The 21,807-nt window shown below is 41.5% G+C and overlaps 1 pseudogene; it reads left to right on the top strand.

Moving 5' to 3' along the window:
• Positions 1-14,112: 14,112 nt before the first annotated feature.
• LOC148550798 (uncharacterized) overlaps positions 14,113-21,807 on the top strand; it is a 61,799-nt pseudogene continuing 54,104 nt past the window's right edge.

Below are 21,807 nucleotides of genomic sequence, written 5' to 3'. Positions count from 1 at the left end.
CTTCACGCTTTAGGAGGCTGGCCATTCAGCCATGCATAGACCTTTTGTTCTTATGTATTTTCAACGGTAGAGTTTCTACACACCATAAATTAAGGTGTGGAGCTCTGCTATTCCTCATAAATTAATGCAAAGTACTATTATTTTTCTATTCAATTCACACCTACTTCTTCTCTAAGATATACACTCGTTCTTCAACCTGACGAATGTGATGATCCGTGACACTCATCACCATTCTCACCTATGAACGCGTGCCTGACAACCACTTCCGTTCTACATGCAAACAAGCTTGAATGTATATCTCTTAGGTTTCTAATCTAAGATTAGAACCTTCGTGGTATAGGCTAGAATTATTGGCGGCCATTTCTGAGATCCGGAAAGTCTAAACCTTATTTGTGGTATTCCGAGTAGGATCTGGGAAGGGATGACTGTGACGAGCTTCAAACTCGCGAGTGTTAGGCGTAGTGACAGACGCAAAAGGATCAACGGATCCTATTCCAACATGATCGAGAACCGACAGATGATTAGCCGTGCGGTGACAGCGCATTTGGAACATTTTCACTGAGAGGACGGGAAGTAGCCATTGACAACGGTGATGCCCAACATAAAGCTTGCCATTGAAAGGAGTATGAATGATTGGAAGAAGGCAATAGGAAAGCAGAAGTTCTGAAGGAACAAAGCATCTTCATACGCTTATCTGAAATTCCTACCAATGAATTACATAAGTATCTCTATCTTTATTTTATGTTTTATTCATCTTTTAATTATCAATTCTCCATAACCATTTGAATCCGTCTGACTGAGATTTACAAGATGACCATATCTTGCTTCAAGCCGACAATCTCCGTGGGATCGACCCTTACTCACGTAAGGTTTATTACTTGGACGACCCAGTGCACTTGCTGGTTAGTTGTGCGGAGTTGTGACAAGGAGTTGAGATTACAATTGTGCGTACTAAGCTGTTGGCGCCATTGATGATCACAATTTCGTCCACCAAGTACCTATGAAATGGACAAAGATATGGTGTGATTATAAGATATGAAGCAAACTTTTCGCACTCGGTGATTGCATTGACAAGCGGTTGAAGCATATCCAGAAACTTTTCCAAATATATAACCAGAATTATTAAAGCAAAAAATAAGTTGAAATTCTATTAAATAAGCACCAATACTATTATATGTCAAGATAACACTGTTCTTAATTTTATACAATAAGCACGACCAAACAAATAATTAAAAAAGAGAGCCCAATAATGACGCAATCGAAGAAAATACCAAATCAAACATAAGTTATATAAAAAAGCTAGAGGGAATTAAAGTGATGCAATTTGCAACAAAAACTTAATCTGACGAAAGGCACTAAAATTTGAACACATTCAAAGAAACCTTAGAATTTTAAATAGTAAATTCATAATTATTTGAAATATAAAGAAACCTAAAAAATAGGATGATGGTTTAAAAAAAATGAAAAAAATTAATTTCAGGAAAAAAACAAAAAACCCTAACACATATTTGAATCCGAAAGAGATATAGGGAAAAATTTAAGGCGGAGACGCAAGCACTACACACAACCCACACCAAGGACCATCGTCTGGGGGGTTTCTTCCAAGGAACATTACAGCAGAGTATCTTCTCTGACGACATCATACACCGAGACTAAACTACTTTCACCTTGATCAAAAAATAAATATGCAAAACAGTTCAAACCCTCTAAAAAGAAAATGCATACGAAAATTCCAAATCAAATGCAACAAAAGCACATACGGAAACCACAAATCAAAGAGATAAAAAATTCAGTACCAGAGAAAGAAAATAAATCAAGAGAATCTATGCTTGAGAGGAACACTGATTGAGATCTCGATCCAAAATGTCTCAACCAGGTTGTTGAAGTTCGAGAGATGGTGAAACTTGAAACAGAGATCATACTTGCTCAGCATCGTCAGCATCTCACCGAATGAAATTACGTAGTGCCATTATCGTAATTGCGCTCTCAATCGAAGATTCCGCATAGCTCGTATTAGGGTTTTTAGGTTAGGGATGAGTACAACAGTGTTGAAAATATAGGGTTTGGGAGTGAGAGAGAAAACTTTTAGAAATTAGGATTTGAGAGAGAATGATTATCCATTAATGGGTGGATTTGGATGCAAGAACATCAGTAAAGAGAATAGCAACCGAATCTAACACTTTTCTTTTATTTTTTCATCCAAAAAAAATAATGAGACGACATATAGACGCTTTTGGTTCTAAAGAAATGAAGGAACGATACGTGGCTTAAAAGGCCATAAGTTTTATACTATTCGAAAATAAAACTAACAATTTAGCATTTTTAATGCTACAGTCTTATTCTTTGTTTTTCTAAAATTTTTAGAGAGAGTTTGAGAAATGACAACCATACTGTTATGGATCCGGCCCACGGATCCCACACCCAGAACGGTCTCTAAACCCGGTTATCCGGGTCTGACCCGCAAGTCTTTCTAGAAGGTTCGGAACCGACCCACTAGAACTTCTAACCAACAATCAAATTCAAACACCTCCCTTATCTTAAGCGAATAAGATAAGATAAAGATAATCACCATCACCTATATAAAGGGGAGTCCCTGGCCCCCTCAGGTATGTCATTCACCCTATATACCATATACCTCTCAAATCCATTCTGACTTGAGCGTCGGAGTCTCTTTGCAGGTACCACCCCACATTGCTCCAGTCAAATAATCTGGCATCTACTTTGACCCGTAAGTTTCCGATCCATCTCTCAACCCGTAATGGAGGCATCCAGTACATTGGCACCGTCTGTGGGGACTTACAGCATCATCGCGGAATGGCGAACACCTTCGTGGAGCGATCCCCGAGCCACCATGATAACTCCCGAACGAGGAACCCAACCCCCGAACACCAAGAGACTACAAACAATGGAAGGATAGCAAGGACTATTCGCCAGATCCCAGCACAAAACAAGGAGAACGATCTCGAAATACCGATCGCCGAGAACCTGGGAGAAAAAGCAGCTCAGATAATCCAAGACCTCTGTCTCCGAGTGCATGAGCTCGAGGGACAAGTCCCAGCTAAGGAAAAACACCACATCGAGGACGGAAGCCACGCGACCTCCCGATCAAGATCCCGCCACAAAGCCAAACACAGCAGGTCGCTCGAACAGCGACACAACAGCAGAAACGATCGCAGTGCCTCTTGCGACCAGAGACACCAGCACGGCGCGAACGGCAGAAGACACGCCAGGACGCCCGAACGGCAACACGGTAAGAGGCACGACCGAAGCCTCTCTCGCGACCCAAGTCCTCGACACGACACCGATGACGACCGACGACACCGAGAAGCCAAACACACAAGAAACGACCACGTAATCATGGGAGCTACTCCCTTTACTGAAAGAACCTTGAGAGCAAAGTTCCCCAAGGGTTTTGACAAACCTACGAACATAAAGTACGACGGAACCAAGGACCCCCAGGAACACCTAACGACCTTGAGACCAGAATGAACCTGGAAAGGACCCTCGATGCGGTTCGATGCAGGGCCTTCCCAGTAACCCTAGACGGACCCGCGATTAAATGGTTTAATGCCCTTCCCAATGGATCCATAACTGGCTTCCACGATATCTCGCAGAAATTCATGGCCCAATTCACCACCAAAATCACCAAAGCCAAGCATCCCATCAGCTTGTTGGGAGTTACCCAGAGACAAAATGAATCCACAAGAAAATACCTTGACCAATTCAACGACGAGTGCTTGACGGTTGACGGACTCACGGACTCAGTCGCAAGCCTCTGCCTGACCAACGGACTCATGATTGAAGACTTTCCGAAACACCCCACCACCAAACCGGTTTGGACCATGCACGAGATCCAGGGCGTCGCAAAGGAGTACATAAACGACGAAGAGGTAAGGCAAGTCGTAGCCGCCAATAAACGGCAGCACGGCAACACACAGCACGGCAACACCACACCTCGACATAACCTCCCACCAAGAGAAAACTAGAAGGAACATCCCAAAACCAGTAAACATAAACCGACCTTCCATAGTCGGAAAATTCTCTAACTACACACCCCTGACGGCCACGATCACCGAGATATACCACCAAATAGCAGACCGAGGTATCCTCCCGAAGGCCCGACAACTCAAGGAAAGAACAGACGGCAACAAAACCCTATACTGCAACTACCACCGAGGTTACGGACATAGGACACAAGACTGTTTTGACTTAAAAGACGCTCTCGAACAAGCAATAAGAGACAGCAAACTCCCCGAGTTCGCCAAAATTATCAGGGAATGAAAACGTGCAGAAAGAGACAGGTCACCAGAGAGAAAAGAACGCAACCTGAGGGCACAGAGACAAGCCTCCAGAGAAAGCCCAGAGACAGACCCGACCATAATCGTAAACGTCATCACAGGCAAAGACACCACGGGTAAATCAAAATCAGCACTCAAGAGGGATCTCAAGGTCCTGGCAGTCAAAAACCAAACCCCAACCGCCACCACCAGTAAAGCGATAACATCCTCCCCCTAGGACTGCCAACACGGCACCTCGGCGGAAGACGCCCCTTCGTCATCTCGGTGAAGATCGGAACTGGGCTAGTCAGAAGAATACTGGTGGATACAGAAGCAGACTCTAACATCCTCTTCAGAGGAGCCTTCGACAAGCTCAGACTTCACAACGACAATCTGCAAACACACCGCAACAAAGTCACTGGACTCGGAGACAACCTCCTCAAACCAGACGGTTCCATCGTCCTTCCCCTCACCATAAGTGACAATTCTATCCGAGTTTGTGGTCCTCAAAGACTCCACCGCCTAAAACGTCATCCTCGAAAGAAAAACAAACAACGACCTCTCCGCCATCATCTTCACCAAATACCTTCTCATGAAGTTCACAGCAGAAGACGGCTCCATCGGAACCATCCATGGAGATCAGGAAATCGCAGCAGAATGCGATAACGCCAGCCTAGCCTTGCGAAAAAGATCCCGCGACGCGGCTGGCATATTCCTAGCCGACCTGGACGCCCGACAAGATGGACAACCCAGGCCGGAACCAGAAGAAGACATGGAAAAACTGCAAATACGGCAAGCCAAAGAAGAGAACACTTTCATCAACAGGAACCTCCTGTACGATCTTAAAGAAGACCTCTTACGCTTCCTAAGGCAGAGCAGAGACTTGCTTGCATTCACACCCGCAGATATGCCAGGAATAGACCCCAACCTAATGTTTCACCGACTAGCCGTAGATCCCAAGGCTAAACCGGTGGCACAGAGGAGACAAAAAATATCCCCTGACTGAGCAGCCGAGATCAACAAATAGGTTAAAGCCCTCCTCGAAGCAGGCTTTATCAGGGAACTACCTTACACGACCTGGCTGGCTAATGTCGTGCTAGTCAAAAAAGGAATTGGGAAATGACGGATGTGCGTCGACTACACGGACCTAAATAAAGCCTGTCCAAAAGACGCCTTCCCCCTACCAAATATCGATGGGCTAGTAGACACCGCATCCGGCCACCAATATCTCAGCTTCATGGATGCGTATTCCAGGTACAACCAGATACCCATGCACCGACCTGACGAAAAGAAAACGGCCTTCATCACTCCCGACGGCACGTACTACTACACAGTCATGCCCTTCTTCGGCCTTAAAAACGCTGGAGCCACCTACCAAAGGCTTGTCAACAAAATTTTCCAAGGCCTATCCAGTAACAAGCTAGAAGTTTACATAGACGACATGCTCGCGAAGACCGAATCTGGCGAACAGCTCATTAGCGACCTCAAGCTCATAATGGATACTCTGAGGAGGCACCAAATGCTCCTCAACCCGACAAAATGTGCATTCGGGATGGAAGCAGAGAAATTCTTGGGGTTCATGATCACACAACGCGGGGTAGAGGAAAATCCCGAAAAGTGTAAAGCCATACTCGAAATGGGAAGCCCAAAAAACCTCAAAGACATCCAAAAACTGACCGGTCGGCGGATCGCCCTATCTCGTTTTCTCGATGCGTCGGCACAGAAGGCGATCCGCTTCTTCAAATGGGATACAGAATGCGAAAAGGCATTCCAACACTTCAAAACAGTACCGGCAAAATCCCTCGTTCTCGCCAAACCCCAAACATTGGAGGTCTTCTATCTATTCCTGTCCATAACGGAAGGTGCACTAGCCGCGGCACTGGTCCGAGAAGACGAAAACAAGGCCCAGCGACCTATCTACTTCGTAAGCAAAGTCTTACAAGACACGGAATCACGCTACTCCCGCCTCGAGAAGCTCGCCTTCGCGCTCCTCACAACTTCCCGATGCCTCCGCCAATACTTCCAGGCACACCCCATTACAGTCCGAACCGACTAAGCAGTCAGACAAGTACTACAGAAGCCCGACCTAGCGACACGAATGCTAGCATGGTCCATCGAACTATCCCAATTCCATATAACATTCAAACCCCGAACCGCAATCAAAGCACAGGCCCTGGCAGATTTCATCGCCTAGATGACACCAGGAAACCCCACCACAGAAACCTGGAAGCTACACGTCGACGGCTCATCCAACATCACCTCCGGCGGAGCCGGAGTGATACTCGAAAGCCAAAACGGGGTCGTAATCGAACAATTTGTTCGGTACGAGTTCCCTGTCTCCAACAACCAAGTAGAATACGAGGCTCTCTTGGCCAGCTTAACTCTAGCCAAAGAGGTCGGGGCAAAAATCTTGGAAATATGCAGTGACTCACAGGTAGTCAGCTCCCAAGTCAACAGAGACTACCAAACACGAGACCCCCTACTCCAACAATACCTCACCAAGGTAAATAAGCTAAATGAAGAATTCGATCTAGTAACCATACAACACATTCCTAGGGAACGAAATACAAGAGCAGACCTACTCTCAAAACTGGCCAGCACCAAACCAGGACAAGATAATCGGTCGTTAATTCAGGAAGTTGTCTGAACGCCGTCCGTATCAACCACAACCGACACCGTTCTACCGATCTACGACCCGGAATCATGGACCTCCCCTATCCTACAATACCTCCTTGACGGAGTACTACTCGAAGACCCCAAAGAAGCAAATCGGGTAAAACGGGAAGCCACCAACTACACCGTCATTTTAGGACAACTATATAAACGAGGATTCTCGCAGCCCCTACTCAAATGCGTCGAGCCCGGGGACACGGAGTACATACTCCGCGAAATCCATGAAGGCTGTTGCGGCCATCACATCGGGGGCAAAACCCTAACCCAGAAGGTCATCCGGGCTGGATACTTCTGGCCCTCGGTTATCAAGGACTCCATGCAGCTGGTAGAAAACTACAGCAAATGCCAGATACACGCCGACTTCCACCAGGCCGCCCCACACCAGCTCAACATCATAATGGCAGAACGGCCATTCAGAACCTGGGGCGTCGACCTTGTCGGCCCCTTTCCCACGACACCCGGACAACTCCGGTATCTCATCGTCACCATAGACTACTACACCAAATGGATCGAGGCCGAGCCCTTGGCCTCCATCACGGCAACCCAATGCCGAAAGTTTTTTGGAGACACATAATAACTTGGTTCGGGATTGTCGCGGCCCAAAATGAGCCATGATTGGCGTTCAGGAAAAAGAGTTCCCTAGCAAGCCTAACAGATTCGAATATAAGATAAATAAAAATGTTACAAATAATTTTTGATAAATTTACACTTTCTAGAATGAATAATTACATAATTGAACAAAAATAAAATAAATAAATATAGATAGATCCTGCCTGTAACATATGGAGCAGATGACGTCTAAGAACTCAACAAGGAATAGAACCCATTGCAGATCATTACTCTTGAATAGAAAAGCTCACATAATCAAATACTTATTCCTGAAAAATATTTTTTAAAAAAAAGAGGTGAGTTTTGCAACTTAGTGACTAGACAGTACATCTATAATTCACATGAGACCATCTAAACATTATTATGAAAATAATTTTAGTTAGAAAATAATAATTTATATGAATAAGTGAATCAATAAGGGAGTTCTCATACAGAAATCAAATCAAATAGTCCACACTTGGGCAGCTCCACCTCTAATTGTAGCCCTTTCCTCTAGTGTGTCCGTACGGAATAACAGATCCAACGTGTGGCCTACACGTTAGGCTAGCAACGCCCCTGCTAGCTGAGGTCTGAGCCAGATGTATCTAGGTTAACGTCATAACCGCCGTTAACTACGGGCTTTTAATACGAGCCTCCCAAACTAATTCAAAACATATAATTTCAAATACAACCAATCTTTGATCTTTCAAATATATAAGGTATCGAATCAAATCAAATCAGATAATACTTTCTCATCCAAATCAGATTCAATCATATTTTCTCAATCTTAAGGCATTTCAAAATATTTCACAATTCCAAAATAAGTGAATACCAGCAAAATTTCAATACTTCAAAAATACATATTCGAATAAAATCAAATACTTTAAAATAATATAAAACTTCTTCAAACATACATATAGTCTCATAAAAATATATAGTCTCATGTGCATATTAAATGAGTTTAACAAGGATAAGCATTTAGTTCTAATAAATCAATTAGTAAAACCAATTTAAAATCATTTGATAATAATATTTGTAAGTATAACTAAGTTCAAGCACCGTATATCCAAATAATTATAGACGTATAGCCAAACAATTATAAATGTAAAGCCTACTCACAACATGGTCCTAAGGGACCGAAGAGACCAAAACTGAAGTGCAAAATTAACGGATGAGGAGGATCGATGTAGAATGAAATGAAGAGTCATAGGATTTGGATCGGGCAGCGGAAAGTTGTGGCTGCAACAATAGCAGCATCCATTTCTTATTGCAACGTCAATGATCATAGCACCCAGAGAAACTATTGGATGGATTCAAATTGAATGGAAGACAACAAGAAATAGTGCTGGAAAATCCAAGGTAAAGTAGAGGTTCAATAAAATCAGAATGGCAGGATACGGAAGTAAAACAGATTCAAGGGAAAATAGCGAACCAGAACGGCAACAATGGCAGCGGACAGCTCGACGGCAGCAAGGAAGTACGGCTGCAAGGTGGCAACGCTGCTTCTTCTCCCTCACGAACTCGCCTCCTTCTCCCTCCTCTATTCGCGGCTCACGGTGGTGGCAACAGCTTTATCAACGGCGACGCAGCAGTGGTGAGGGAACGGCGGTCTCCGATGGCATGCTAGGCAGCAACCAAGCGTGATAGAGCTGGTGACGTCCTCTCCTCCATCGCGTTTCCCGCAGTGGCAGCTCTCTGCCTCAACGTCTCACTCTCTCCCCTCTTCGTCAGCGCCGGTGGCGACACGTGGGATGGCGGCTCCACGGCGGTGAGGCGCGACGCCGGCGTACTCCAAGGCGACGGCAGTGACGGTGGACAGCCTCCTTCTCTTCTCTTCTCCGTTCCCTCACTCTCCCCTTTCTCTTTTCTTTGCTTCCGTTACTTCTCCCTCTTTCTCTGAATTGTGTGTGTGTATGTGTGTAAGAGGGAGGGTGTGAGATTTATTTTGAGATTAGGGTTAAGGTTTGGTTTGGGAAAAAGGAGAGTAAGGGTATTGTAGAGATTTTACATTCTACCCTCCTTACAAAATTTTCGCCTTCGAAAATTCAAAAATTGGTATAATCTGCAAAACTTTACATGGTTTTAGCACTTTGCCAAACATGAGAAAGAATTATAACGAGGTGCAGAAGTTACAAGATATGTTTCTGTTAAAACGATGTGATTAGCATTCACCTACTCTTGTTCCCTTGACAACTTAGATATACATAGTACTTTTCACTTAGTTTGTCAATCTCCTCAAAATACACATTTACTTCATAATCTCTTGGTTCTGGTGTACATCTGCTTGGTAGTAACCGGTCTTACGTCAAGCCTTAGAATTATGACTTTCTAAACTTCAACATCAATAAGTTGTGTCCTAACAAACTAACGTATCGCTTACTATATCTAGGAATCACACGAGACCGAAACAAGCTTAGGTTTACTTAAAAGGACACAAAACCTGGGAAGAGAAGAGCAAACATCACAGATGGTGTTTGCACGAATGTAGAAGGATGCTTAAGATTGTAATTAAGCAATGCTGTATAGAAATAATTAAGTGTGCCAGAAAGAGTCAATCACATCTTAACAAGGAAATCTGAATCAAGAAACTTTAATAGTAACAATTAAAGAAAATATAATATATTAGGTCAAAATAAGTTCAGGTTGAATCAAAGAAGTACAAAGTTCACAAAAAGAGGTTAACCAAAATCAATGGCTATTTTTACAAAGATTTAAAAGGATGATTAAGGACACGATCAGGCAAGAGAAGAATCAAATCAAAAAAACTTTTTCCAAAGAAGATCTGGAACAAAAATTCCAAGATAATACTAGAAGATATGATGTAACATAGTAAAGCAATTTCAAATTACATCAAGGAGTTACATAGTTCACGTAAAGGAATGGAATGTCAGCACCTGTGTTGTCGAGAATATATGGTATAGCCAAAAGCACGATCAGATTGAGATATGCATAAGATGTAGGACATGAAATAAAATAATCAAATTTCATTTCAACAAGAATTGAAACAAGGAACTCCCGATACGAAATATAGAAGACGGAACGATACGTCAAATCACGTGGCACGATTATAGCACATACTTCAACACAAACTATCCCAAGAAGAACACCTAATGTTTCCAAACATAACAATTACCATTACTTGGATAAAGAAACGAAGGAGTTTAGAAGAACTATTCCTTGCAGGTTATAAATTCTACCCCTTTGTATGCACCATACTCAATAATCAGACCACAAGATGTGACAACGCTAGATAGAATATAGATTTTTTTCCCAACAAAACTAGAAAACAAACAAAACAAAATAAAGTCCAGCACAATAATATCATCATAGCATAAAAAGTTTTAGGGCATAAGTAAATGTTGAAATCATCGAAAAAGCTTCATAATATTCTTCATTAACATTGTCAAGACTCTAAAAATGTCAAAATGATGAGTATTGGAAATAATTGAAAGAGCAGATTAGAAAAAAGGACACAGATGTTACACCAAAAATTAGAAACTAGTATATAAAAAATGGTATCACCTAAAAATTTTTACTTTTAAACATCAACAACAATAACAAAACAAAATATACAAACACAATCAATCAAAGTATAACAATAAAGAAAATATTTAGAATGAGCAAAGGTAACATAAAAAAAATCTAAAATAAATGAACCAACTAAAAATAGAAAACACATGAAAAGAAAAGAAAATATTAACAATTTTATGCCTCCACACTCAAGTTATGATCAATCCATACCCATAATTTTTCAAGTCAACAAGTTATAATGAAATAACTCAAGACTAAACCCATTGACTCAAAATGAACCCATCGGTTTCTTTAGAGTTTAGACATCCACAATCTTCATACATTGCAAACAAGCACCAAAGTTGTCCTAAAATTAAAAAATCAAATTTTTTTTACAATGCCTACTTTATAATACTCCGTGAATATAATAAGGAGAAAAACTCATAGAAAGAATTTGTTCAACTTTAAGAAATTAGATATCCAATCTTTTCCATATGAAATCGCCAGAATTTCTTTCCAATATCTAAGACCTACAATCTCAATCTCACGAAACCCAGAAAATCAATCTCTCCAAATCTCTGAGAATAATGACAATAGTTGAAAATAGAGGAATTTTCAAAAAAAAAAAAAAGCAAAGGTTAAGAAAATTTTTGAGTTTCAAATCTTAGCCAAAAAGCAAAGTTCATCACCAAAAGAATAAAAGACAAATATCACCAAAACAAATAAAATTATAAGAGCTGATTCTAACACACCCTCATCCATACATAAACAAAATTTTTGTCATGATAATACGCATAAAATATGTTGTTTGAGCTACCCTTTAGTAAGGCATTCACGTCTAAATGTAATCCACTGTTGCAATAATGAAATCAAAGCATAGCACATAATTATTAAAAGACACAGACACAAACACATCAGATGTGGTGTGCACTTCTAAAATCAGACCAATAAAATTATTTCGACTTTCAATTTCAAAATCATGAACATGATCATAAAAATTCACTTAAAAGTACGAAGTCATTTCGACATGATCACGAAAAAAAGTTTCTTAATCTAACTAATGATAAACTTGAAAAGTATAAAGGTAGTATAATAAAAAGCCTTTTGATATTTACTTCCATCTAAATAATATGAAAAGGATCCCATTAAATAGATAGAAAATTGTGTGAACCAATAAAACAATATATGTAAGCATCCAAAAATTAAATAATTTATCTCCTTGTTCCTCAATTTAAGTCTCTGCCAAGTTAGCTCTCACCTCTTTTTTTTTCATGCACATTAACAAATAACAGTTCATACTTATATATAATCCAAAGGTAGGAACGTGTATGAATTTAGGAACAATGTCTTTTTTTTTTTGCACCTACACCCAAAGAGAACTTGAAACATGCTATTTTGGAACTGACCATATTTCTATCAATCTATTTTTCCTTGTTTGTGTACGAAATCATTTTTCTTGAACACATTTCAGATATATAACTCCATAAACATCAAACTAGCAAGGAGAAAATAAAACAATGTTCAATCAGGACCATATATAATAGAAGCATACAATTAGAAGCAATCATCTAAAATTCAAATAACCCCTTATTCAATATAGCCACACAAATTGTTCCTGAAAATCCAGTAGCTGCTGAATATACTCCTTAATTTGTTGTCATCATTTCAAAAGCCTTAATCTCTCCATTCAAGTATCATATATTTCATAAAAATCTCTTGAAATAACAAACTTCTTTCACAAACATCATATTTTGCAAAAATCATCAGAATTCAGCAACAATAGAAAAATCATAGAACATAATCACAATAATTCCATGACAGAAAAACCATGTCCAACAACACAATACTATAATAAACCCAGATAATTAAATCAGAAAAATTCAAACAAACTTCTAAATTGAAAAGATCTTCGATCCATCTAACTAGTCACCCAAATAATTCTCTATCCCTAAACAGATAAAATCACCAGTTCGCCAAACAACAATAACACTCCATTATATGTTTATCACAAAGTTCTTCTCCTTGAAAAATTGAATAACAGTTTTCAAAATTCTTAATTTGAAACAAAAGGATCACAAGCAACTCAAAATTTAGTCATAACATCAAAGATTATCAACATACAAGAAAAATTCAGATATCGCTTATTGTTCATACCCTGGGTCGAGTTATCCGACCTGGGATGATTGGTGACAAAGCAACCGACCTCTTCAGGTCAGGCTGCCTGACCTCTTCTCAAAGATGTCGGCCAAAGTGACAGGAAAGCCCAATAAAGGGCCCAAATAGAGGAACACAACCCAAATCTAAAGGCAATCCAAGCCTATAGAGATAAAGGCGGTTCCCTTGAAGATAAGCTGACTTCACCCAAAAAAAGATAAGATAAGATAAGATAATTAACTTATCTTATCAGAAAGGTCAGTCCACACTATTATAAATACACTGGAGCACCCAGGTATAACTCACTCTGATTCTACAATAAATCTGCTTAATACCCGTGCTAACTTAAGCATCGGAGTCTCTTGCAAGTACCTCCCATCCTCCGGTGACCAAGGATCAGAAGTGCAGCCAGTCCAACGAGTCGGACACAACAGCTCCAGCCGCCACCAGCCAGCCGGACACGTCATCTCCGACCAGTACAGAAGATCTCATCCGAGATCGACCTACAGTTTCAGGTAACCCTCAGAACATTGGCGCCATTGCCGGGGAACCTGGAAGTCATCTCATCACCATGGCGGACGAACAGGATAACGACCACAACTCAGATTTAGAGGACAGAACGTCGCACAAAAACACGGGTGCCACACCAAAGGACACTCCGGAATCTAACGGAGACAAAAACTCATCACATCCGGGAGTAATAGAAGCACTTCAAGATCGCCTAAAGCAACTCGAAAAAGAAAGCCAGTACCAACAAGAAGTCAGCAAGGATCTACAAAAAGAGGTAAGGTGACGTCGAGAATTAGAAGATAAACTTCTACAACTTGAAGCCGATCTCAAAGCAAAGACTACCCGGACCACCCCTGAAGACAACTCTCACAAAGATCAAGATCCATTCACTAGGGAAATCATGAAGACTAAAATCCCTAAAGACTTCAAACTTCCGGATATGACTTTGTATGATGGAACTACAGATCCCAACCATCACCTTAGCAACTTCAGAAGCAAAATGTACTTTACCGACGCCTTAGACGCCGTTCGCTGCAAAGCTTTTCCAACGACTCTCACGAAGACAGCAATCAGATGGTTCGACAACCTACCTTCAAAGTCCATCTCCAACTTTGACGACCTGGCCGAAAAATTCCTGGCCAGATTCTCCATCCAGAAAGACAAGGCTAAGCACGCCCCCAGTCTACTAGGTATCAAGCAAGGAGATCGGGAAAGTCTTCGCAACTACATGGAAAGATTCAACAAAACGTGCCTAGACATACAAAGCTTACCAACAGAGGCAGCCGTCATGGGCCTCATCAATGGCCTACGAGAAGGACCTTTCAGCCAATCTATATCAAAGAAATATCCCACATCCCTAGATGAGGTACAAGAGTGGGCAGAGAAGTACATCAACATGGAAGAAAATTCCCGACTGGGAGAAGCCTCGAAATTCGGTTTCACCTACCGAGATAAAGATAAAGAATCCAAGAAGAAGGAAGATCGAACGGGCGAAAAAATAAAAAAGTATCATAATTACACCCCTCTTCGGGTGTCCCTTGTGGATATTTACAAAGAAGTCTGTAACACAGAAAAGATACCCCCAGCTCGACCACTCAAAGGCAAAAGAGGAGGAGAAAATCGGAACGAATACTGCGAATATCATCGGGTCCGAGGACATTCCACCAACGAGTGCTTCGACTTAAAAAACATCATAGAAAAGTTAGTAAGGGAAGGAAAACTAAATCGGTATCTAGCCACCCGAGATGATGAACAAAGAAAAAGACGAAGAGATGAAGATGTCGGACGAGCTGAGCGATCACCTCGTATACCAGAAAGACATGTCCATATGATGCACGGAGGATTTGCAGGAGGTGGAATCTCCAAATCATCCCGCAAAAGATATCTCAAAGAAGTATATCATGTCGAAGGAAAGGAGGAAGCACCTGACATCCCTACAATCACATTCACCAAAGAAGACACATCAGGTGTCATCTCAGGACACGACGATCCCATGGTCATCACCATCATACTGGCGAACGCCAATCTCCACCGCACATTAATAGACCAAGGGAGCTCCGCCGATATCTTATTCAAAACTGCCTTCGACAAGCTTGGCTTAGAAGAAAAGGAGCTTAGAGCATACCCGAACAGCCTGTTCGGACTGGGCGATACCACAGTACAACCACTGGGATACGTGTCACTACATACAACCTTCGAAAAAGGGAACCAATCCAGAGCACTCAAGATAGACTACATCGTGGTCAACGTGAGTTCAGACTACAATGCCCTAATAGGTCGGACAACACTAAATCAACTCGGCGCAATAGTCTCGACTCCACATCTATGCATGAAATTCCCAACTACAGAAGGGATAGCTACGATAAAAGCAGATCAAAAGATGGCACGTCGCTGTTATAACGAAAGTCTAAATCTCAGAGGTAGAGGAGAAGAGTTCCATACAATTGAGCTTGGTGGAGTTCAGAGATGTTAAGAACTCCGTCCACAACCTGAAGAAGAAATAGAGAAAGTTCAGATCGGAGATACCTCGGACAAAACAACTAATATTGGCACGATCCTGAAGGGAGACGCAAAAGAATTACTAGTATAGTTCTTACGAGATAATATCGATCTCTTCGCATGGAAAGCTGCAGACATGCCAGGCATAGACCCCAAGCTACTGAGTCACAAGTTGGCGGTCTATCCAGGATCTCGGCCGGTACAGCAGAGACGAAGAAAACTTGGGCCAGAACGATCCCAAGCTGTGGAAGAACAGGTACAAGCACTACTGGAGGTAGGATTCATAAGAGAAGTCAAGCACCCACTATGGCTAGCTAACGTCGTCTTCGTGAAAAAATCAAATGGGAAGTGGCGAATGTGCACCGACTACACCGACCTCAACAAAGCTTGCCCAAAAGATCCTTACCCACTCCCAAGTATCGACGCCCTGGTAGATGCTTCCTCCAGATATAGATACCTCTCGTTTATGGATGCATATTCCGGATACAACCAAATTCTCATGTATCCACCAGATCAAGAAAAGACCTCATTTTTAACGCCAAAAGCAAATTACTACTATATTGTGATGACTTTCGGCCTCAAGAATGCGGGAGCTACTTATCAAAGACTAATGAATAAAGTCTTTTCAGATCATATCAGAAAAATCATGGAAGTCTACATGGACGACATGTTAATAAAGACACAAAGCGAAGAAACATTATTGTCTGACCTGGCCCAAGTGTTCGACACTATAAGGAAGCAAGACATGCGACTCAACCCCACAAAGTGCACCTTTGCAGTAGAAGCGGTCAAATTCTTAGGTTTCATGCTCACACAAAGAGGAATTGAAGCAAATCCAGACAAATGCCAGGCTATACTCAACATGAAGAGCCCGACTTGTGTCAGAGAGGTATAACAACTCAACGGGAGATTGGCAGCCTTATCCAGATTCTTAGCAGGATTAGCAATAAGATCTCTCCCCTTCTATGCCACTTTAAAGAAAGGAAAGAAGTTCGAATGGACAACAGAATGCGAGCAAGCCTTCCAAGATTTCAAAAACTTCCTGGGACGACCGCCTTTCCTAACTCGACCACAAGAGGAAGAACCACTCGTATTATACCTTGCAGTAGAAAGTCAGGCAGTAGCCTCAGCACTGGTTCGAGAGGACGACAAAGGGCAACAGCCTGTATAATTCATCAGTAAAGCGCTGCAGGGATCCAAGCTGAACTACCAAAAAATAGAAAAGTTCGCCTACACTCTCATACTGACATCTCGACGACTTTGCCCATACTTCCAGGCCCACACCATTAAGGTTCGGACCGACCAGCCCATAAAGGGGATACTGCAGAAAACAGATCTAGCAGACAGAATTTTACAATGGGCAGTCGAGTTATCCGAGTTTGACCTCCAATACGAAGCTCGGACAGCCATCAAATCACAATACTTGGCCGACTTCATTGCAGAATTCACAGATACCCTGGAAACCCCCCACAGAATAGAATCTCTACATGGACGGGTCATCAAATAAGACTGGAAGCGGTGCAGGTGTGATAATAGAAAGCAACCAAGGAACCCAAGTTGAGCTTTCCCTCAAATTTGGGTTCCCGGCCTCAAACAACCAGGCAGAATATGAAGCGTTACTAGCTGGTTTGAAGCTGGCTAAGGAGGTTGGAGCTCAAAAACTCAACATCTTCAGCGACTCACAAGTAGTCACCTCACAGATAACAGGAAGTTACCAAGCCAAAGATCCCACCATGAAAAAGTATTTGAATATAACCAAAGAACAGCTCGGACAACTCGGGGAATATAGGATCTGCCACATACCCCGCGAACAAAATGCCCGAGCTGATACACTCTCAAAGCTAGCCAGCACCAAACCAGGGGGTAAAAATAGAAGCCTCATCCAGGAAATGCTACAGAACCCGTCAATCTCGGAAGCAGAAAAAGTCCTAACTATAACAAGTCAGGATCAAGGATGGATGACCCCCATAATTAATTACCTCAAAAAAGAAACACTCCCCACAAATGAGAAGGAAGCAAAGAGGTTAAAACGGGAGGCTCGGTACTACACCATCATAAACAACACCCTATACAAAAGAGGGATTTCAATACCATTGTTAAAATGTGTGCCGACCTCTAACACAAGGGAAGTTTTAGAGGAAGTACACAGCGGTATTTATGGCAATCATCTCGAGGCACAAGCTCTCACCAAAAAGGTACTTCGAGCGGGATTTTACTGGCCAACTCTACAAAAGAAAGCTACAGAATTTGTAAAGACATGTACCCCATGCCAGAAATATGCCAACTTTCACATCGCCCCGCCAGAAGAACTCATCAGCGTAACTTTTCCTTGGCCATTTGCAAAATGGGGACTCGATCTTCTCGGACCCTTTCCCCAGGGATCAGGACAAGTCAAATTCCTCATAGTCGGAGTAGACTATTTCACAAAGTGGATTGAGGCAGAGCCCCTAGCCAATGCCACTGCTCAAAGAAGCCGGAAATTCCTATATAGGAACATTGTCACAAGGTTTGGGGTTCCATACTCCATCACCATAGACAATGGCACTCAATTCACAGATGCAGGCTTCAGGAAATTAGTAGCCGGCTTGAACATAAAGCACCAGTTCACCTCTGTCGAATATCCTCAAGCCAATGGGCAAGCTGAAGCTGCCAACAAAGTCATATTGGCAGGGTTGAAACGGAGACTGCAAGATGCGAAGGGAGCTTGGGCTGAAGAACTTCCACAGGTCCTATGAGCATATCGAACCACGCCACATTCCACCACAAACGAATCATCGTTCCGATTAGCGTACGGAGTGGAGGCAATAATCCCAGTAGAGGTCGAGGATGGGTCGCCTAGAGTAGTCCACTACAATGAAGAAGCCAACTCGCAACTTCAAAGAGAAAAACTCGACCTACTTCCGGAAATCCAAGAAAGAGCTCGGATCAAGGAAGAAGCGCTAAAATGCCGAATGGCTTCAAGATATAATCAAAAGGTAGTGCAAAGAGGTTTCGCGGAGAATGATCTCATCCTAATCCGAAATGATATTGGAACAACTCGACCCGGAGAAGGAAATTGGTAGCAAACTGGAAAGGACCCTACTGAGTCATAGAAGTACTTGGGAAGGGCTACTACAGACTGTCCGAACTCGATGGACGAGAGCTTCCCAGATCGTGGCACGCCTGCAACCTAAGAAGGTACTATAGCTAGAAAAGGTAAAAGATCTCATCATAGGATGCACTCTTTTTCCTGAAAAGGTTTTTTAATGAGGCACCAAGTTGAGATCCAGATATTATCCGACTTAAAAGGATGAAAAACTCCAACATGTATATATTTGCGCTTTCTTTTGAATAAAAAATATTTTAGATATTCTACAAATTCTCAAGACGCATTAATCTGAAGCATTCATCGTCCGATTATAAAGCAACAAATCGGCAGAAAGTGAAAAACAGATTCACTGCACGATCACGATAAAAGACCAATAAAGATGAAAATCCGATTCATCTAAAGGTCGACAGAAACCATGATGCGAGCAAAAATTGGCAAATTAAAAATGGTTAAAATATATACGTTGCAAGTATAGTTCTTAACTCGCCAGAAATCCACCGCTCAATTTAGAAAGGTGTCACAGAAAATTGAAATTTAAAATACTGGGAGTATGAATCCCAGGTCGTCTCCCAACGAGTTGCAGAAAAGTGTGCTATTTTATTAATCAGAAATTTTCAAAAAGGGTTGAATTGAGCAAACAAGAAATTAAATTGGTGAATTTGAATAATGTAAATAAAAGCCTTGACTGGGAATTGATTAGTTGGAATCCCTATTATTGTTGGAATGCTCTCAGGATTAATTGACAATTGAAGGTTGTCCTGTTTAGTTATCCTTCACTAGGTGAAGGAAAGTCAAACAAGTTGGAATGCTACGTCCGCTCACAAGTTGCAATCCACTTAATTAAAAGGGATTGGTGTTAGTGATTAGGAGTCAATCCAACCATAAACCCAATTACAATTTTTCTTTCAAGCCTTCCAACTCAAGGGTTCCTTTCAATCAATTCCCCATCAAGTTAGGGAACTACTCACTCATTGTAAAGGTAAAATTCATAGCATATGAAAAGGAATTAAAGAAAGACATTGTAAATAAAAATTAAAATAGTCAATTAAAAATAAAAGTGATCCTTGTATTAAATAATCCTAAGAATATTCCAATGGTAAAATTAAACAAAGCAAAGAACATGGAAGAGTAAAGCTGATGAGCGGATATTTTATACGCTTTTGGGGTTAATTTCATATAGTTTTTAGTGTGTTTTAGTTAGTTTTTAGTTTATTTTTAGTAGTTTCTAGGAAAAATTCATATTTCTAGACTTTACAAAGAGTTTGTGTGTTTTTCTGTGATTTTAGGTATTTTCTGGCTGAAATTGAGGGAGCTGAGCAAAAATCTGATTCAGGCTGAAAAAGGACTGCTGATGCTGTTGGATTCTGACCTCCCTGCACTCAAAATGGATTTTCTGGAGCTACAGAACTCCAAATAGCGCGCTTCCATTTGCGTTGGAAAGTAGACATCCAGAGCTTTCCAGCAATATATAATAATTCATACTTTGCTCAAGGATAGATGATGTAAACTGGCGTTCACGCCAGTTCCATGCTGCTGTCTGGCGTCCAGCGCCAAAAACAAGTTACAAAGTGGAGTTCAACGCCAGAAAAGGATCCAAAGCTGGCGTTGAACGCCCAAAACAGCTCTATGCACGTGATTAGCTTAAGTCTCAGCCCCAGCACACACCAAGTGGGCCCCAGAAGTGGATTTCTGCACCATCCATCATCGTTTACTCATTTACTGTAAACCTAGTTTACTAGTCTAGTATTTAAACAACATTTAGAGACTTGTTTTGTATCTCATGACATTTTAGATCTGAACTTTATACCTTTTGACGGCATGAGTCTCTAAACTCCATTGTTGGGGGTGAGGAGCTCTGCTGTGCCTTGATGAATTAATGCAAGTATTTCTGTTTTCCATTCAAACATGCATGTTCCTATCTAAGATATCCATTCGCACTTCAATCTGAATGTGATGAGCGTGACAATCATCATCATTCCTCCACGAACACGTGCCTGACAACCACTTACGTTCCACCATAGAATGAATGAATATCTCTTAGATCTCTTAATCAGAATCTTTGTGGTATAAGCTAGATTGATGGCAGCATTCAAGAGAATCCGGAAAGTCTAAACCTTGTCTGTAGTATTCCTAGTAGGATTCTAGGATTGGATGACTGTGACGAGCTTCAAACTCGCGAGTGCTGGGCATAGTGACAGACGCAAAAGGATAGCGAATCCTATTCCGGTATGATCGAGAACCTACAGATGATTAGCCGTGCGGTGACAGCGCACCTGGACCATTTTCACTGAAAGGAAGGATGGTAGCCATTGACAACGGTGATCCTCCACCACACAGCTTGCCATAGGAGGGATGTGCGTGCGTGAAGAAGAAGATAGGGAGAAAGCAGAGATTCAAAAGGCAAAGCATCTCCAAAACTCCAACATATTCTCATTTACTGCATAACAAGTAACCTTTAATTCATGCTCTCTTGTTCATTTGCAAGTCAATTGATAATCACTAGTTATTATCCTGACTAAGAGTTGCAAGATAACCATAGCTTGCTTCAAACCAACAATCTCTGTGGGATCGACCCTTACTCACGTAAGGTATTACTTGGACGACCCAGTGCACTTGCTGGTTAGTGGTACGAGTTATAAAATGTGTGATTTACAATTCGTGCACCAAGTTTTTGGCACCGTTGCCGGGGATTGTTTGAGTTTGAACAAATGACGGTGAATCTTGTTGCGTAGATTAGGAAATTTTTGTCTTTTGGGTCAGAGTCTTTTATCTTCTTTTCAAAAATTTCTTTTCAAAAATAATTTTTCTATTAAATCTCGTGCTAAACTTTAAGTTTGGTGTTTTCTTGTTGGTTTTTCTTTTGTTTTTCAAAAATTTTATTTTGGTTTTCTAAAAATTTTAAGTTTGGTGTTCTTTCTTCATGTTCTTGTGTTCTTGTGAGTCTTCAAAGTGTTCTTGAGTTTTCCTTGCGTCTTGATCTTAAAATTTTTAAGTTTGGTGTTCCTTGGT

This window comes from Arachis ipaensis, chromosome B7, assembly GCF_059453495.1.
Source record: "Arachis ipaensis isolate K30076 ecotype BB chromosome B7, ASM5945349v1, whole genome shotgun sequence".
Lineage (NCBI taxonomy): Eukaryota > Viridiplantae > Streptophyta > Magnoliopsida > Fabales > Fabaceae > Arachis > Arachis ipaensis.
The sequence above is the reverse complement of the archived record's forward strand: the minus strand, read 5'-3'. Positions and strand labels throughout refer to the sequence as shown.